General features: G+C 35.7%; 1 long non-coding RNA gene across 1 annotated transcript; it reads left to right on the top strand.

Moving 5' to 3' along the window:
* Positions 1–5,041: 5,041 nt before the first annotated feature.
* LOC140166532 (uncharacterized) lies at positions 5,042–16,240 on the top strand. Its single transcript, XR_011860877.1, has 4 exons — positions 5,042–5,176; positions 5,806–6,054; positions 8,281–8,408; positions 14,088–16,240. It is a non-coding gene; the product is annotated as an uncharacterized lncRNA (long non-coding RNA).
* Positions 16,241–19,485: the final 3,245 nt, after the last annotated feature.

Here is a 19,485-nt window from a genome sequence, read left to right on the forward strand (position 1 = left end):
AATTGGGTCAGAGTTCAAGTTCAGGTCATTGTTTGACAGGGATTGGGACAAAACCTTGTGGAAAGTAAATTGCATTAAAATATTATGTTTTTGCAGAACAAGCAGCACAGATAATTGCAAATTGTCATAACATTTTGTGTACAGAAAGTCAAACCTTGTGTAAATAAGCTATTTTATCATGTTGATTGACATTTTATAGCTAAAGTATGGTGCGCCAAAAGCGTCATAATTGCGATTGTGAGCATGGTTCAGATATTGTGCACTTTGCGAAAAGGTAGGCCAGGTTGAAATAATGTGTGACTTTAAATAACATGTAGTTGCAAAATTTACCAGATTTGTGCATGCTGATTGCGTAATCATATTTTTGGTTTAGGCTAAATGCTCTGTGTATATTAAAGTATGTAGTGCACCATTTGATTCAAGATTTGCATAATCTATCAGTGTTATATATTGGATATGTGATGGTGTCATATTTTAGGCCTCCCCTTACCTTAAATGGTTGTGGTGGAGACTCTTGTGCTTCTGGGTCTCTCTTGCTTTAATTAGTTGGAAAGTACAGTAAAATTGTCAACTTCAGGTCTTCTTGCTTTCACTAGCCGGTAGTTACCTTTAAGCCCAGTAAAGCACCCTTAATATCCAATTGTATTTCTGTGTGCATTTTGTGAATGAAAGTCCTTGGTTTATGTAAAATGCTCAATTTGTGAAATGTATAGTAAGCTGTTTTTATCAAGATGTGTATTTCTAAACAAAGTATGGCAAGCCGTTGTTGACAAAATTAGCATTTAAAATTGATGATAGGTGTGTGATAAAAATAGATCATTTTACATTATGTGATAAATGATGCAGCCATTGTTGAAACCTTGTATGTGTGTGTGTTGTAATATGTCAAGTGCATGAGTATTGGATAAAATTACACGGGATTTGTGTACCAACTCAAAATGTGTGATGAGTAAACAGGTTGTACTTCATTAAAGACATGTAGAGAACAGAAGAAACCCGAAGTAGAGATACTAGTAACACTGACGGGTGGCTATGGCGTATTACTGCTATACCGGAAGTTTCGCTGGCTTCTATTTAAGCCCATGCAGACTCCTCGTGCACTTTGAAGTCTTTGGTGGCCATAATATGTCATTGTATAAAAAGCTTGTTTTTATATAAAAAGATTGTCTTTCAAGTGGAAATCTGCGCAGTGGTGCAGAATGTGTTGATGTGGCTCCCAGCATCAACTCCCGAAGGTTGTGCGCAACATAGATTTCCATGAGGACATTCATTTACATGTGTATTCAGTGTGTAAGCGTAATATGGTTTCAAAAATAATGCTCGCAGTGTGCATTCATAATGTCATTTTTGTGAAATAATTGTAAAATGTAATAATAATGTTGGCAATTGCGCTTTTGTGGTTTATGCATTTAGGAGTTGCAGATTAGGCGAGTTGTGAGAGAGCTTTAGTGAGAGTTTAGGGAAGCGAAGGTTTGAGGCGCTTAAATTGCGAGTTAACATTTGTGTACAATGTTAGAGTCGTGTATTGTTCAGGATTGTGTGAGATTAAAATAGTTGGAGAATTGGCGAGTTCAAGGTAAAAAGGTGCTCAGGTGATACCAGTAGATGGAAATAGTGTACAGTTGTAATGGACAAATTGGATTCAGGAGTTAGGTAAAAATCAATTGTAAGGTTTGGCATTTGAAATAGCATGAAGTTAATAGTGCAATGACCTTTGTTTATGTATTTACATGTGTCAGGTGCTTTGATGAATCCAAAAAAAAGGTACCATGTATTACTTGATATTGTATTGGATGCTTTGATGAAACTCAAATAAAAGGTATTCTTGTAATGTAAACTGTGAAACTTCATGTAAAATGATGTAATGTGTCAAGTAACGTGTTAAAATAACATAAAGTATGGCAGGCCATTTGGGTCATAATACAAAGTATAGTAAACCATTTGTGTCATAACATAGATAAAAACACACTGTTGCTAATTGTTTAATTAAACAGCTGTGCATTTTAAAATCCCATTTCTTTCAGTCAGGTATGGTAAGCCATTTGTGACATAACTGATGTTGTTCATGTAGTAGATTAAGATGTATTTTGTAGAGTAAGAACTTTAATAAAACTTGTAAACAAATAATAATATTCATTGTTTGTTGTGTTTATACAAGCCTGACCGGGATTCCTTTGACGGATACCTCGGTGTGTTCTGCCACACCAACTTACCCTGGATGGTGGCAGTATTTCTGTTCGCATAAATCTGCGCTTTTGGAAACCAGCCTTCGCTACTTTTTATTTTACCCTAAAAGGAGGGGTGGCGCTGCTCCAAAAATTGTGGCAAATCCGCTAGGCCATTCAATAAATAGGGTCAGCCAGCCCCACCCCCGTTCCTTTTACAATAGCTACAACAGTACTTCACCAATGTCAATATCAGCAGTATATAACTATACTTCATCAATGCAGCTACAATAACAATGTCAGCAGTAGATCGATCGATCAATATCAATTTCAGTAGTATATCGCTACTTCATCAATAACAAGTAGATAACTACTTTATTTATACCAATATCAGCGATAGATAGCTACTTCATCAATGCCAATGTCAGTAGTATAACTACTTCATCAATGCAGCTATACTTTATCAATACCAATATCAGCAGTAGATAGTTACTTCATCAATGCAGCTACTTCATCAATATACCTATATCAGCAGTAGATAGCTACTTTATCAATGCCATGTATATAGATAGCTACTTCATCAATACCAATATCATCAGCAATATAGCTAACAGTACTGCACCAATGCCAATATCAGCAGTAGATAACTATACTTCATCAATGCAGCTACAATAACAATGTCAGCAGTAGATTGATCGATCATCAATATCAATTGCAGTAGTATATCGCTACTTCATCAATAACAAGTAGATAACTACTTTATCAATACCAATATCAGTGGTATAGATAGCTACTTCATCAATGCCAATGTCACTACTTCATCAATGCAGCTACTTCATCAATACCAATATCAGCAGTAGTAGATACGGTAGCTACTTTATCAATGCCAATATCAGCAATAGATAGCTACTTCATTAATATAATACTAATATCAGCAGTAGATAGTAACTTCATATAGTGACTTCATGATCAATAGCAATATCGGCAGTAGATATCAGGGGCATAGCCAGTTTGCTTGGTCAAAAATGAAAATTTCTGTGCAGGGGCACAAACGAATCCGTCATTTTGACCCGGTATTATCGGTGGGATACATAAACCATTTTTAAAGAGATTTTACATGTAAACTTTTGTATTTTACACTATTTTGGCCAATGATTGGGTAAAAAGTACATTTTCTCGTTTTGTCAGGGGCACTCTACACCACTGCCTGCCTCCCCCTCCCCCCGGCTATATTGGTAGATATTTACTTCATTGATATCAATATCCAGCTTTCAAAATTGATTTCCAATGTTATTTTAATAATTTTGTACATTTTATATAACCCAACATTTTATGTTTGCTGGGTATTTCGTCAATACAAATATCAACATTTAAGCGTAAATAGTAAACCAGTACAAATATGTAGGCCTATATCCCACGAATACCGGGTCAATACCGGGATTTTTTTTAATTTTTTTATTTTTTATCTTTGCCCCTGACATTTTTATTTTGTCCCACCTGACCAAGAAAGCTAGCTACGGCCAGTGGCGTAGATTCTTTTTGACATTGGGGGATAGGGTTGGAAAAAAGTTCTTAAAGTATAGTGAATCCAGCACCTTTTGGCAACAGAATAAGTTCATTGAACAAATGCGCGCAAAAATGTTGCCATTTTGATGCTAAATATAGTGCAAGAGTGGAATAAATTCGCGCGAAGCGCACACACATTTTTGTGGCTAAAATGGCCAAATATAAGGTTAATTGGGTCAGAAACCCACATACAGGCGTCAACATTGGGGGGATGATTGTGGATTTAAACAGAGAAGATCTGATGTAACATAGTTGAGCTGTTTTCAATGAGTGTTATCTTGGTTTAATAGCTTTTAATGGGGTTTACGTCCTGCAAAGGTCGTGGTGAATTCTACTGTAGACATGACTGCACCATGTCGCTTCTATAAAAATCTTTACTAGGCATGATGCAGTCATGTCTACAGTAGAATTCACCACGACCTTTGCAGGACTTAAACCCCATTAAAAGCTATTAAACCAAGATAACACTCATTGAAAACAGCTCAACTGATTAAATCATATCTTCTCTGGTTAAATACACACAACATATGTTTCTGCTTTACACGTACAATGGAGCAATGGGCTGGGATTATAGTTTCAGTTGGGTGAACGATTATAAAGCGAGCGCTAGAGCCTTCTGTGTGGGCTTTTGTTTACGAAATGAGACAATACGTGCTTATTGTTAACCAGCGTTCTTGAAAATGAGAAGCATGGTGGTTTGCAGACTTAACACGGTTTGGAAATAATTTCTTCATATTTTGTGGTGTTATCTGTCGTTTACATATCCTTCCTAAAACACCAAAGTACGCATATTTCCAAACATCTAAATTAGCTAAAAATTTAGGACATGTTACAAAACTATATTTTCTAGAATTTTAGAAGAGTACTTTTAATATTGGCCGGTTATTTTTCACACAGCGACGTTATACAATATACTATTACCTATAACATACACTAAAACACCAAAGTACGAATATTTCCAAACATCTAAATTAGCTAAAACTTTAGGACACGTTACAAAACTGTATTTTCTAGAACTTCAGAAGAGTACTTTTAATATTGACCGGTTATTTTTCACACAGCGACGTTCAAATCCCCATACTTCTAACGTACGCTATTTGTAGAGGTCACGCGTCAATGGTAAGAGCACTGTGTATTGTGTATTGGAAAACGGACAGTAACTGCAGTATGGGATAGGCCTATTAGATAAGCACATAATAAAATGATGACAACTATCCCATCATTTAGCCTATAATTAGTCAACGTCACCACGAAATATATTTGTGGCGTATGAATCCGATATGACTATTATCACTGTAAGTTGAACAGCTCTCACATCGGCTCTGCGCGCACCCATCGGCAAACATCATTTTGTACTACCATCGTTACAAGACCGGTTTACCTGAATACGGGTCTCTGCCGAGTGCTGATTCTGCCACTCGACGTCAATAACTCTTCGAAACCACGTAAGTGATGATTAACAGGAGACAATATTTGCCATCTTGATCCGGTCCTATTCTTTATAATTTATTAATGTGTTGCGATTTTTACAATAGTTTTGTTCATAGGCTACGGTATTTCAGTAATTATTTTTTCCTTTAGCATTAATATTATAAGAATTCAGATCACCGTTTGTGTTTACGACATGGAAATGCCTAAATATCAACACAAAAACGGTAAAACAAAATGACATGCAGTGTATTATGATCAAAACAGAATCTTAGTATAGACATTAATCAATGCATAGATTGGTTGTTTTCTTGCAAGTGAGGTACAATAGGCTATACACGGGATTTGGATTGAACTTTTTTTATGGTCTTGTGCTATTCTAAATTTACCCCGACTACCCGGATCCACGGCGTAAACTGAACCTATTTCTAATCCAAACCATTCACTAAATGTCCCACTTATCCTTTTTTATTTTACTTGTTTTATCCTCATTTGACCCTCCCTCCACAGGCCCTGGATCTTGCATGGGTCCTGGGCCCGGGCCAATCAGACCTTGTGGGAAATCCGGCCCTGAGTACATGTATGAAAAAAAATCGCTAACATATTTCTAAATTTGGTTACTTTCAATACTTTTACCATGTTACAGGTACACCCTCGGCAGTAAACATGGTAAAGATGAACCATCAACATCACATCACCATCTTTCTAGTTTTAGGCATCATTCTTCTGAGCTGTGATGCCGCATCACTGGATGGGTTCTTGGATCTACAAGCACGGGGACCCGTAAGCAAGGGTTGCAGGTCAAAGTGCGAAGGTTGCTATCCAGCCGGCCCCAGTCGAAATGAATGTAAATCTCAGTGCATGAGTGAAGGCAGCGAGAATTTCTCTTGTGGTGGTAAGTCCAAATATATCTGAAGAAATAAATCACCAATTGTATACTCTCTGTAATGTAATAATTTCACTCTCGGGGAGTGCCTACAGTGATCTCTAATGAAAGAAAAGAGTGAATATTAAGAGTTAAATTAACTTAATTGGAGTGAGTCAATTGATCACTGCAGGTATTCTATAAAAGCGTGAAATTTCAGTCTTTTAGCTTTAGAGAGAAAGAATTTGTTATTAGGCCTATAACCTATTTCATGTCTTTGTCAGTGTTTGCGGGCTTGTGGCATACAAATTCCGGCTACTGCTTCTGATTTCATGATATTGGTATATCGGGCTGCTTCAAGTTTTCTGTAATGTTAAAGCCTATACGATTTCGGTCAATTTTAATTTGGTTATTCTTTGCCAAATATTTATAAATATTATTACTAACAACAGTCATGAAGGTTTTCTGGTCATTTTAAACCAAACTAATGAGGTAAAGTAAATGAAAACACACTACTTAGCCGCATAATTCAAACTTTAATTCAAACTTCTATAGGCCTAATGATTTTTTTTTAAAGGATCGTAAATTGTCATGATTGTGGCTTTAACAATCGTGTTCATATTATACCGTAGAATTCCGTCTACAAGCAATGCCTCTAAATAAGGTGGTTGATGTTTTTGACGAAAGGCAGACATTTGGAGTTTAAGCAACTATATGCTGATACAGGCTGCTGTACAAACATGTAGGCCTTATTACAGTCTCTTTCGTCAAAAAAACCCTCATTTAGAGGCATACCTGTAAACAGAATTATACGGGATGGGCATATAAATCTGAACGCTTCAAATTTAATATGAAAGTAAGACATCCCCGAGGCATTCATCATAAGGTTTAATTTAGATGGCAATTGCCTGTAAATCCCATCAAAATCATTATACGCAAAAAGTGGCGTTGTTCCTTACTTTCTTCGAGGTGTGGGAGGGTTGGGCACAGTGGAGGGCCTCGGAACGTTCTGTATATCTACAAGCAAATTACCGTATATATATCTACGTTGGCAAATCATGAAAGGCTTTGAAGCGGCAAGATAAGCCTAAACCATGATAACGTTTGTTATAATTCGTCGCATGCAAGAAAAGGCTGTTTAGATCCGGCCCGTTTCCAGATGTTCATAATGATCAGTATTTTGGATTTCTGAAACAATAGATTTTTGTTTGGAAAAGGTAGGGCCAACCCCCGCCAAACATCACAATGACCAAAGCTGTTAATACATAAATAAGCCATTATGAACATCTGGGACTGTGATAGCAATGCATTTGCTTGTTTGTTTTTTTTGTTTTTTTTTTTTTTTTCATTTTCTTTTGACGTTAAACATGTTAAGTACTCATACTTGCGATTTCTAAAAGCAGCCGAGAGCCAAAATTAGGCCTACAGGTAAACTATAATAGGTCTTGTATTACGTCATCTTTGTCCTTGTTTCGATCCCTTTCATTATTTGTGTTGAAGCTTTACTTGAAAAAGACTCACGCACACGTGAAGCTACTCAATCGGGATTTGAAATATCGGAGTTCGGCACTTTACTCCCAATTCCATAAAAATTCAGCGCTAATTTGTTGGATTATTAAAAAATTATTACCAAGTTTTGCCAAATGTAACAAAGCGAAATCATAATAGTTCTCAGTTTCAGTTTTTCACCATGATCAGAAAAAAAAATACAAATTACAAGATAATGTGGTGTGGAAGTCAAACTGAGAATGAAAATGAAAGTTAAGTTTTAATATTTGGCTAATTTTTGTAAATAAGTTCCAAAGACATTTATGTTATGCATTATAATTTTCTAATATCTTTTATAACTCAGTATCGAAATTAACATGAACTATTAAAATTTTGAGTGTTTAGACTTGTTCCGAGTCTTTGAATTTTGTGACTAGAATAAAAACATGTTGTTTTTGGCCCTTTTTCCATCAAATTGCAAAAATATTAAAATTTGACTTTTATTGTTAGTTTATAATACTTTTTAAGTATTATCCTTTAGAACTGAGCTATGTTTCATTTTTGGCAAAACAGGGCAATGTTTTTAGTCAAAAAAAGTGCTGTATTTTTCTGGAATCGGGAGTGATCCCCACTTCAAAACAGATTAACCATGTTAACAACCGATCGTCGAGTTTGACACCTGATGGCGTCATTAAAATAAAAAATCTATCATTTTATTTGTACGAATTTTATTGCATTTTGAATACATTTTTCCTGATTGTTGTTTAGAGCCGACGTGTCCCGAACCTGAAGGCTTTGGGATATGTATTTCAGGTTGCAGCAGTGATGGCGACTGTCCTGCGGTACAGAAATGTTGTTCAAATGGCTGTGGTTATGTTTGCACCGATGTACTATAGGTAAACGATTTTGTGTTTTCTTAAGGGGGCACTACACCCCTCAATAAATTTGTGACTATTTTTGCATTTTTCTCAAAAACTAATAACACCCTGGTAACAAAAGTTATGTATATTATAGAGGCAAGGAATCCGATTACTACACTGGAATTTCAGTGACCCAAGACAAGCGGTTCGACACTTGTGATAGAAAACAAGGTACCGCTAGGATGTACCTCATTTCCTATCATATTTACTGAACCGCCTGTCTTGATTCACTGAAATTTCAGTGTAGTAATTGGATTCCTTGCCCCAATAATATACATAACTTTTGTTACCAGTGTAGTATTAGTTTTTGAGAAAAATGCAAAAATAGTCACAAATTTACCACAGGGGTGTAGTACCCCCTTAATAATCAGTTTAATTGATAAGAAATGCAGGGGTAGCATTATTTCGTGATTCTCATTTTAGGATATGGTTCATTAGATATCAATGAAAAAACTTATTTTCAAAATTTCAGTGGATTCAAACATTGCATTGTGAGTAGTGATGCCTATACAGTGTCCCATATAAGCCATCCATATGGAAAGGTTTCTATTCAAAAACGATTCTCTTATACAGTCTCTACGCAGGACAACCAATTCTTTAGAAATGCATAGTCGCGCTAAAAGTCGATCGATACATGTTAAAATCAGCACAATTCAGAGATACACCTTTTTGCTATGAAATTCATTTTCTCGGTCAAATATAAAGCAATATTTTTTTTTCTTCAGTAATGTCAGTTAAAAACATAGTGCTTGGATATAGACCCTACATTTTTTTTAAAATCCTGGTGTTAAAATTCAAGCATCATATTTTGTCTTTTAGTGTGATATTTTTGATTTTTATAGGCCTTTAGTTCGCCCGCGAGCTTTTTACGGAATTCATTTTTAGCGTCTCAAACTAATATAGTTTGCTAAAGAAAGATATTTCCCACCTCTGTAAGGCACATCGCGTGGGTCTATATATTATAGTTTTGTCAGAATTTCCGTGTTTATTTTACCCTTTTTCCCTTCATGCTCCAAAAATGTCAAACTCAGTACTTTATCTCGAGAGCAACCAGCAGAAATATCGATATTTCAATTGTTGTCAACCAGGTCCCCTTTCCATTGAAAACCAGGATTGCCTGACCAGCGATTTGGTAGCCCAAATCCCCAATTGGATGTTCTGGTAAATGAGGTGAATTTTGGAAATTTGCTCCCGTGATAGCCTGCAATTTCAATTTATAGGGGCTATGGATTCCATGATTATGAAAACCATTTTGTCTGTTTGTTTGTTTGTTTGTTTATTTACCTAGGATGAGGTACATGGGAAAATCCACTGTCCAAACCTAGAAAAATTCGCGTGTTATTATAGGGGATTTTAATTTTCTGTCCCTCCTATCTCCAGCTGAATTTTGAATGACCCCCCCCCATCGCGGGTTGGCATTTTCATTACACCCTTCAGACTTGCGTTCGGGTTTGTTTTTAATTTGACATGTAGGCCTATTTGTCATAATTTAGCGCTATAGGACCTACTTTCTAAATGTATAGCTATAGCCGTGCTATATAAATATTATTAGGTACCGGTATGTAATATTATGTAGGCCTATGGGGGTGGGGTGGGTGCAGAGGTGTGTGAGGTGGGTAGTGGGGTGTATATAGGGATGGTAGGGGTGGTACTCAACACATTTTAACCATGACTTACAATGCAAGGCTCATGCCATAAATGATTTTTCCTTTAGGTCATTATAATAGGTTTGTTCATGACTTTTGGTGGATTTAAGCAATTTCAAACAAACACAAACAAAAGGCACTATACCCAGTCACCTTTATGACAATTGAAATACTAGGTAATTTCTTTGCTATATTGAAGTTCTGGCAACACTGTAGCCAGGCCGGGCACCCAGAGATATCGATCCACAATGCTAGTATTAGCCTAAGATTTCACGCGTGGATTTGAAAATTTTTCAGCCGGCAGTAAAAATTATGGAATCAAAACGGAAATTCTGACAAAACTATGATATATCGCTCACGGTGATGTGCGTTAGAAAGTTGGGAAAAATTCTTCTTTAGCGAACTATATTACTTTGAAAAGCTAAAAGGTTGATCCAAAAAAAGGCTCGCGGGCAGAGTTGAAGTATATCAAAATCGAAAATCTTACACTAAATGACTGAATTTCACGCCTAAGTTTAACAATAGGATTTGAAAAAAAAAAATACAGTATCAAGCATTACAGTTTTTCCTGACAATTACTGAAAAATGAAAATTATTGCTTTTCATTTGGCCGAGAAAATTAATTTTAGGCCTACATTGAACAGGTGTAACTCAAAATTTTGCTCATTTCAACACCAAATTCGATCGTTTGTATTAAATGACTCATTAAATGACTGAGTGAGCCTTGCCTAACAAAAGAATTGGTTGTCCTGCGTAGAGACTGTATAAACCATCTACGCAGTTTCCACCTCGATACACCTGAACACACACATTTTCGTCCAAGAGCTTCTAAGCAAGCAGTGAATTTGTCTCCACATATGCAGTCTTTGATACACTACACAGTTGAGTGCATAGCATCGTAAGAGCTGTGGAGCTTCTAGCTGAAAAATGGGCCTCTGCGATTGGTTTTTGTCGAAATCTTAAGTGTTCCCTTCATCCAAGCAGAACTTCTTTTAGATCAAACGAAAGCTAACACTTACCCCTAAAAACACTTTTCGTCACTAGGTCAACAGATAACGCAATTCAATGTTACACCAAGGCGAATGTGGTAAATCTGTTGAAAACTACGGTACCTATCTAAGACAATTTTTTTGACCAAAATGTAGGTTTTAAAAGTCAAAACCTCAAGTGTTCCTTACAATATTTTCAAACGTTATGTCATTAAATGAAAAAGCACACTGATATTGCCCATATACTAGCGTCACTAGAATGAGCAATGGCCAATTCTCCTTAAATTGCAAATCTTGTGCAAGATATACTACTTTCGTCTGTTTTGTCATACCGTTGTAAATTTAATGAATTTTATGACTTTGCTAAAGAGCGCTTACAAATTGATATGAAATGCCGTGTTATTATTTAATATGTCTCTCGACAGACAAGGCAGATAATAAATTGAACGATGTCTTTGTCAAACGACAGAATCTGCAAGAAGATAATATGCATACAAACATTAACATTATGTAGCCCTGTAGGCTTATAAAATTTCAACTTTTTTGGAGTAAGTGCCCACATACAAGGTGTCCCAAAAGGTTACATGTAGAAAATGAATCGCATTTTGCGATGGTACAACAAAACAATGTAATTGTCTTTTAAGTTTCAGCTCCATAGCTTAAAAGTAACTTAACTTATGAGCGCAAGATGGGTGGCAAGCGTAAATAATCATAAAAATATCGTAAAACGAAAGTTACAGGCACATTTTTGTTTTCATATTTTTTCTTGTAACTTTTAGTCTCTTATTTTTGTTCATGGTTGAAAAAACTTAATGCATTAAAGAACCATATTGACCAATTAAATATTGCACATCTTAGAGCTTTTTAACTTTTGGTGGTCAAAAATAAAGGAAGATGGTCATTAGAGAAGAACTTTTTTTAGTGAAGGCATTTCTGCACACTGTATCTCCTGCCGTCAACATAATGAAATTAAATAACAATTTGCATTTAGGTCTCGTTTGGGTTTTGTTTAGACTGGCCCCCAGATTAGGTTCGGTTCCATCTCTGGATAATGTAACAATAAATAATTACATAATGCCCTATGAAAAAATGCCAAAGTCCTGTAAGCCCCACCCCTCTTAGTTTTCACAATGCCAAAAACCCATTCCTCTTCATCCATAAATCGACGCCACTGATTACACACACAGTCAACCATGCAGCAATATAGAAACATAGGCCTATACTCGTATTATTAGTGAACGCGAAAGTCCACTGAGCGCGTGTATTCGGTTTAAAATTTTAAAAAATTAAAATTTTTAATGTTATACTAATACTACAGTACTAGTCGTTATCCATGGACCCAAGGGAGGGTCTAGGTTTTGTTGAGTTGAATTTGTTGCTGTCATATTTAGTTTCATTATCTGTTGAACAGAATAATATTCTCTCGGCAATGCTATGGCTGGACCTACTCAAATGACCCGCCAAATGCACTGTGCGCCGTGTGTGGGCAATGAACCAGTGAACCTAGCTCGTGTTGCATTATGTCACAACAGTCACATAAACATGGTAAACAGCTTGCTAAAGAATGCTTGGAATGTGGCTATTTAAAAAACGCACGTTGTGCAAGTTCACTGTGAACTTGACATTCACAGGGGTACTAGATTATGTCATGAAATTAACATTTATATTTGTTAACATTAACTTGGATTATTGTCGAAAATCTACATGTAACCTTTTTGGGACATCCGTGCGTTTAAGGGGTGGGGTATGAACCTTTGGAGAGTATTTATTGTGGGACATTGTCATTAGAGCACATCAGACATATCGAATTGCATTCTGAATACGAAGAATGTCCTTCTGATATCAAATAGTTTTGATTTTTTGAAATTCGCAATGTAATACACATTTTATGGCAAATGTTAAAAATTGATATTTAACAGTACTCGAAGTAAACTTTATCAATCTGATAATATGTACTTATAGTGTATGTAGGTGGGATGAAAAGCCGACGATCAATTAGAAAATTTGACCTTTCGTATTGAAGATATGGATTTTTTTCCCAAAACACCAAAAAAAAAAAGGTCTTTTTGGGAAAAAAATCCATATCTTAATATGAAATCACAAATTTTCAATTTATTGTCGGATTTTCTTCCCAGCTACATAAACTTTAAGAATATATCATTAGATTTATAAAATTTACTTCGAGGACTGTTTATAAATAACAAAAATGTGAAAAATATCAAATCTTAATAATTCGTCATAAAATTTGTATCATATCGTGAATTTCAAAAAATACAAATTATTTGATATCAGAAAGACATTCTTCGTATTCAGAACGCAATTCGATGATGTGCTCTCATGTCCCACAAAAAATACTGTCGAGACGCTTAAAACGCTCATTCCAGATCCCTTAAAATCCATATATACCGTATGTTTAAACCGACTATAATATACTCGAAAAGCATAGGCGTAGATCCCGGGGGGATGCTGCTCCATACAATCATCCCCCAATGTTGACGCCTGAATATAAGTTTCTGACCAAATTAACCTCGTATTTGCCCATTTTAGCCCCAAAAGTACAAATTTTCGCGCGCTTCGCGCGCATTTATTCCACTTTTGCACCAAAAATAGCAAAATTTTTCGCCATTAACTTATTCTGTCGCCAAAAGGTGCTGCTTTCACTATACTTCAAGAATTTTTTCCAACCCCATCCCCCCCAATGTCAAAAAGAAATCTACGCCACTGTCGAAAAGCCGTGAGTTAGAAAGGAGACATTAAACCAAACCCATATGGTTAAGGCCGACTATAATAACGGCTCGAAAAGTGGAGTTAGAAAGGAGATAGACCTGCTGACAACCCCAAAGGTTATAGGCCTAGACGCGGCCTTATTTTTGTACCAAGTCTCAATTTCGCCAAAAATGGAGAAGAGACTTGCGGCGCGGTGTTATGCTGAGCCCCTCGTATCAGTAAAATCATTAATAATTTAAGTTTATTTTGTTTTTATAATTAATGTCTTCTGTTTTCTTTCCCCCCCCCCCCAGATATTGCGGTCTCGCGATATATGCTATTAAACGTGATTTCAAACCGATTCTATTTCTATCATTGTCTGCGTGTTGACAGAACCTTGAAAAACTGAAAGGAACGATAAATTTTACACTACAGATCTACAATCCTCGTGAAAATGTGTTGGGACACTTGTGGAAAACGTGCATTAATTTATATTTCCGTTATTTTTATGTGCTAAAATGGAAGTTTCTTTGGTGTCAAGCCTGAACCTCTTCCTTACATCTCAACCCTCCCTTCCCCACCAATCAATGTTGGGTCCCATGTGCGTGACCAAAAAAGTAGGATTCAAGTTGATCGGAGCGATAATCGAGTAACGAGTATTTACATTTCCGGCATGTCCGGGGTGGGCACTCAACTTTAGAAGTGACGGTATGTGGGGGCCTATACTAAACGTTTTTTAAGGGGGGTTCATTGGGTACAAACAAAATGAAAAGGGGGTAATTTTGGAATAGGGGCTCATTGGGTATACAATTTTGTTAAAGGTCTTCGGGTAGAAAATTTTGAAAAAATTAAGCAAAAGTCTATTTTTGCTCCAAATTATAAGTAGGGCCTATCCCGCTCATTCTACAAAATTCGGTGCCAATCCACTGTAAAAATTGAAAAAATAAAAGTTTTTCAAAAAGACCTGCTTTTTGTGTTTTTTAAGAGTAAATGTATCACTACTTTCAGATGTAAAAGATTGCCAACACCACTTGTATATTTTTCTTTCAGGAAGTCATGATGTTTTTTAACACTAAAACTCAATGTAATGTGAGCTACGTTACCGACTACAAAATGGGCTGGTTTTACTCAATCCAAGGTCATATAGCAAACGAAAGATCACTTGAGTGAAATGCAACACCGATTTCACCATTTCATAGACGTTTTAAAGATGCGTAAATGAGTGCGTAACGTAGCTCACAGTAACGTAGTTCACGGGTTTTTGCGAACGTTAGAACGTTATGTCGGTTAATTCTAATATAAATGGGGTTCAATCACTGGTACCTATCACATATTATTAGGAATTACTTATTATACAAGTGCAAACTATGGAATTCTGGTAACGTAGCTCACCAGTCTTAACATGGTCGGTCAAAATTTCAATGTTTACAACATTTCTATGCCAAAAATGCTACAGCATCACGATTTTTACTGTGATTTTTAAAAACCTATGAGTGTTTCCTTTCAAAAAACGCAAACTACGTTAATACCTCTGTTTTACGTCTTTCCAATAACGTGTGTTTAAAAGGGGTAACGTAGCTCACAGCGTTTTGGTGGAAAGTGCAATTTATTTTAGAATTACACAAAGACGTTTTAATCAATAAAAAATAATGTTGATAAACAATATTATGGCACGTTATCTAATTAAAAAACAACAAATATGTAAAGATATCGCATTTATTCAAAGAAAATATTAAGGGTCAGATTTGACACTTGAGCAGTGGAAACACATTTTTAGCGATTTTTGAGCCTTTGCAAGGGTTATTCCGCCGGTTGAAGAAAGCATTTAAAGTATGGAAAACTATATATGTCCGTGTAGATCTCGTTGAGTTCTACCAGAAAAGCAACATATTTGATGCCCTAAATGCTCGACAAAGTGTTTGTGGACCAAAGAATGGAAAAAGGGCTATTGGCACCGGATTTTGTAGAATGAGCGATCCACATTATTTTATTACAATTCTAGAAAGAAAACAAACATGACAAAGGGTCATTGGGTAGCCTCGCCAAAACAAAAAGAGGGGTCATCGGGTAGCCGTACATAAAAAAATGGGGCCATCGGGTATGATTGTTAAAAAACGGGGGTCATCGGGTATATTCGACTTCCAGGTCCGTATACACAAAAGAGTTAGACCGGGTCTAAAGTTAGACCTGGTCTAAGTGGATTTTAGTTCCATTAGGAATGGTCCTTTACTCCTATTTCCTTCCTAAAGTAGCTAGCAAATTCTAAAGATTTAAATGCAGAGTTCAAAAATAACCCGGGGAAAATAATACAAAATATCTTAAGCAAATGTAAAGGAAAATGTCCTTTTTCCTGGGACTAAATTCCACTTAGACCAGGTCTAACTTAGACCCGGTCTAACTCTTTTGTGCATACGGACCCAAAAATTTAACTTTTAACTAAATAAATGAGTGACCAGCAATACCTTTATTTTGTGTACATGTATTTTTTATTATTATTATTATTATTATTATTTTATTTTTTGGACTGAGCAAGAAACGCGCATTTACACAATGAGTTGATTGAAAATACTAATTTTCCAGAAAAAGAGTATTGTTTAAAGCCATATTATAACATTTGTGTAAAAATAGTAGTATTTATTTTCCATAAAATGTTAGCTTTTACTGTCAGATATGCCCTTTTTGGGCGAAAAATGCGAAGCATACTTATTTCCTCACAGCGTTGCAGAATAAAAATAAAATAATCGTGCTGTCTATGTAATCAGGAAACTACAGAGGCGATAGTGTACATTTAAATTTGTCATTACTACTTCATGTTGATATTCAAACAAGTTGTCTTACCAAGGAATGTGTTTGTATTAAAAGAAATAATTGTTTTACAACTTGGATGAACTAGAATTACTTGTATGCAAATCCGAAAATTGCAACAGATATTTTTCATTTCTTTAAGATTTAGCGGTATTGCCAGATTGTACGTACAGTTGGGCTATATTAATAGCCTCATTATAGTTGTATTGATACTGGCAAAATACTTGCCTGTATATGTGCTTGTTGTTCTGCTATAGCGTATAGAATCTGTTAATGATACTTTAACATGTTTAACCACACAGTCAATTAATTTATGTCAACATGACCTTTTCACAAGGCTGTGTTTATATAACTGAATTCATTTATACATACACAACCTTGAGTAATCCCACCTACATACACTTTAAGTAAAAATCATCATTTGCGAATTTCAAAAATATCAAAATTATTTTATATCAAAAGGACATTCTTCGTATTCAGAATGCAATTCAACATGTCTGATGTGCTCTAATGTCTCACAATAATACTGTCCAAACGTTCATACCCCATCCCTTAATGGGAAAACTTAGACAGGCGATAGAGAGAAAATATATTTACTTTAGCACTTATGGACCCTGTCAATTGAGACTTAATGTCTGTTAAGTGAGGGCTGTTATCATGGTTATTTGAACAGTTATGGGATTAGTTAATAATATTCTCTAAATTCAGTAAATTTCCACCGTCAACCGTGTAATTGAATGGGATTATTTTGAAATTTTAAAACGTTTGAAATATCACAAACAAATAGGCCTATGTTAATAAATAATATAAATACAAGCTAAAACCGTTGGGGTTCGATACCCGGTTCGATAATGATCGATGCGAATTATAGAAACAGTTCAAACAATAAAATAACTACACCTTTATCTTGACACTTCCTCATTTGTTCGCCCTGTTCCTTTTTAAAGGAATTAATTAATTTTGAGCCGAACAATTGAGGTAAAGCATAGAAAATTGGAATCTAGTGCCCATGCATGTTAGGGTCGGTTCATAGTGAATATTCGAAGGCGAATATTCGGCTTCGAATACGTTTTGGGCGTCAAAATATATGCGGCTTCGAATATAAAACTATGAACCGGAGAAAGATATATTTCTACAATTCACAGCGTTGCCCTACTGTTAACAAGTATTGCCCGTTGACCAAGGTAAGCAAAATTTAGAGAATTTCCTTAACGAAGTAAATAAAATCATAATAGGTAAACTCCATTGAACTATTGTCATGATTTAATGTCTATATAAATGGGTCTAAATAGGAGCAGTGGCGTAACCAGTGGGGACCGGGGGGATGCAAGCTGCCCCCGGAAAAAAAAAACCTGGAAGAGTCAAAAATTGGGAAGGGAAAAGGGGAAAGAGAAAAAGAGGAAGGGAAGAAAGGGAAAGAAGAGAAAAAGGGAAGGAGAAGAGAAAAATGGGAAAGAAAGAGGGAAGAGAAAGGGGAAAGAAGAAAAGAAAAAAGAGGGAAGAAAAGGGGAAGGGAGAAGAGAAAAGGGAAGGGACTCAAGGGAGAAGAGAAAAGGGAAAGAAAGAGAGAAGAAGATCTATAGGCCTACTACTTTCATTGTGAAATTTGCACTCTGAAACACTGATATTTTCTAATATGCCAAAAACCAGGAGCTTCATGGCGCTCAGCCCCCTTGACCCCCGCCTGGGCTTTGCCCCTGGACCCCCGTAGTAGACCCCACCGACTCCACCCGTTTAACGCTTTTCAGGGCATTTATGACCTGCCTGTAACAGGCGCGGAGGTTGACCCATACCTTCTTGTATGTTTCAACTGCAAAGCAAATCAAGAAATTAATGAGTCAATAGATATAAATAAATAAAAAATAAATGAATAAGTCAAATAATTAAATAAATAAATAAATAAATATATATATATATATATAAATAAATAAATAAATAAATAAATAAATAAATAAATAAATAAATAAATAAATAAATAAATAAATATAAATAAATAAATAAATATATCAATATAAATAAATAAATAAATAAATATATCAATATCATAAGATATGATTGAAGCGACGACAAATATGACAGCCCTCACAAGTGTTATATATGAGACCACCCACGGTGACCAACCAAATATATATCTGTCGAGTTCAACAAAATTCAACTCCTACAAATATATTTCAGGTGAATACTTTTTTCATTGGCTGATATCCACTTGAGATCGGTATCATCAAAGTAGTATTGCTCTCATTTCATGATTCATTGAGCAATCAATTTTGGCATTTGACCGAAATACGTGTCAAAAGATAAAAGGTCTCGTTCCGAACTTGTGTAGGCCTACATTGCTATGGCCTAAATGTGTTTTAATGCCTGATTCACAAATTATAGAAATAAACAAGAATTTATTTTAAAAGAACACGCAATGATATGGTACCAACGCTCGTGGTTTTGGTTGTTCTGCATAGTTTATGAAGATATTCATTGCAAAGCGCTATAGGCCTATATCCATTCCTACATATTACTTATTTTGCCCTCTTAATTATTAATTATAATTATGAATTTGACTGATAACAACGCATTACATCTTTATTCCGCCCAAAATAACATCGTTTATAGGTGCCAAAAACGTCAAGAATTCCGCTAGTGCGGAAAAGATGACAAAAATGGGTGAACCTCCATGGCAAATGCATTTTATATCAATAACCAATGATTTACCACCCCCCCCCCAGACCCTCCCACATCCTCTGCCAGGGACAGATGCATATGGGGACATAGAACTGGGGCCAAACATTATTTATGTAAAACCGGGGTGGAGGCATAAATCTGAATTTGGAGTTAGACTTTTTTTCTGCATCAGTCGATTTAAATGGAGCTACGTTAGTATGGAAACATTCACGTGTACATTTAGGTTATGTT

Source organism: Amphiura filiformis, chromosome 12 (genome assembly GCF_039555335.1).
Source record: "Amphiura filiformis chromosome 12, Afil_fr2py, whole genome shotgun sequence".
In the NCBI taxonomy this organism is placed as follows: domain Eukaryota; kingdom Metazoa; phylum Echinodermata; class Ophiuroidea; order Amphilepidida; family Amphiuridae; genus Amphiura; species Amphiura filiformis.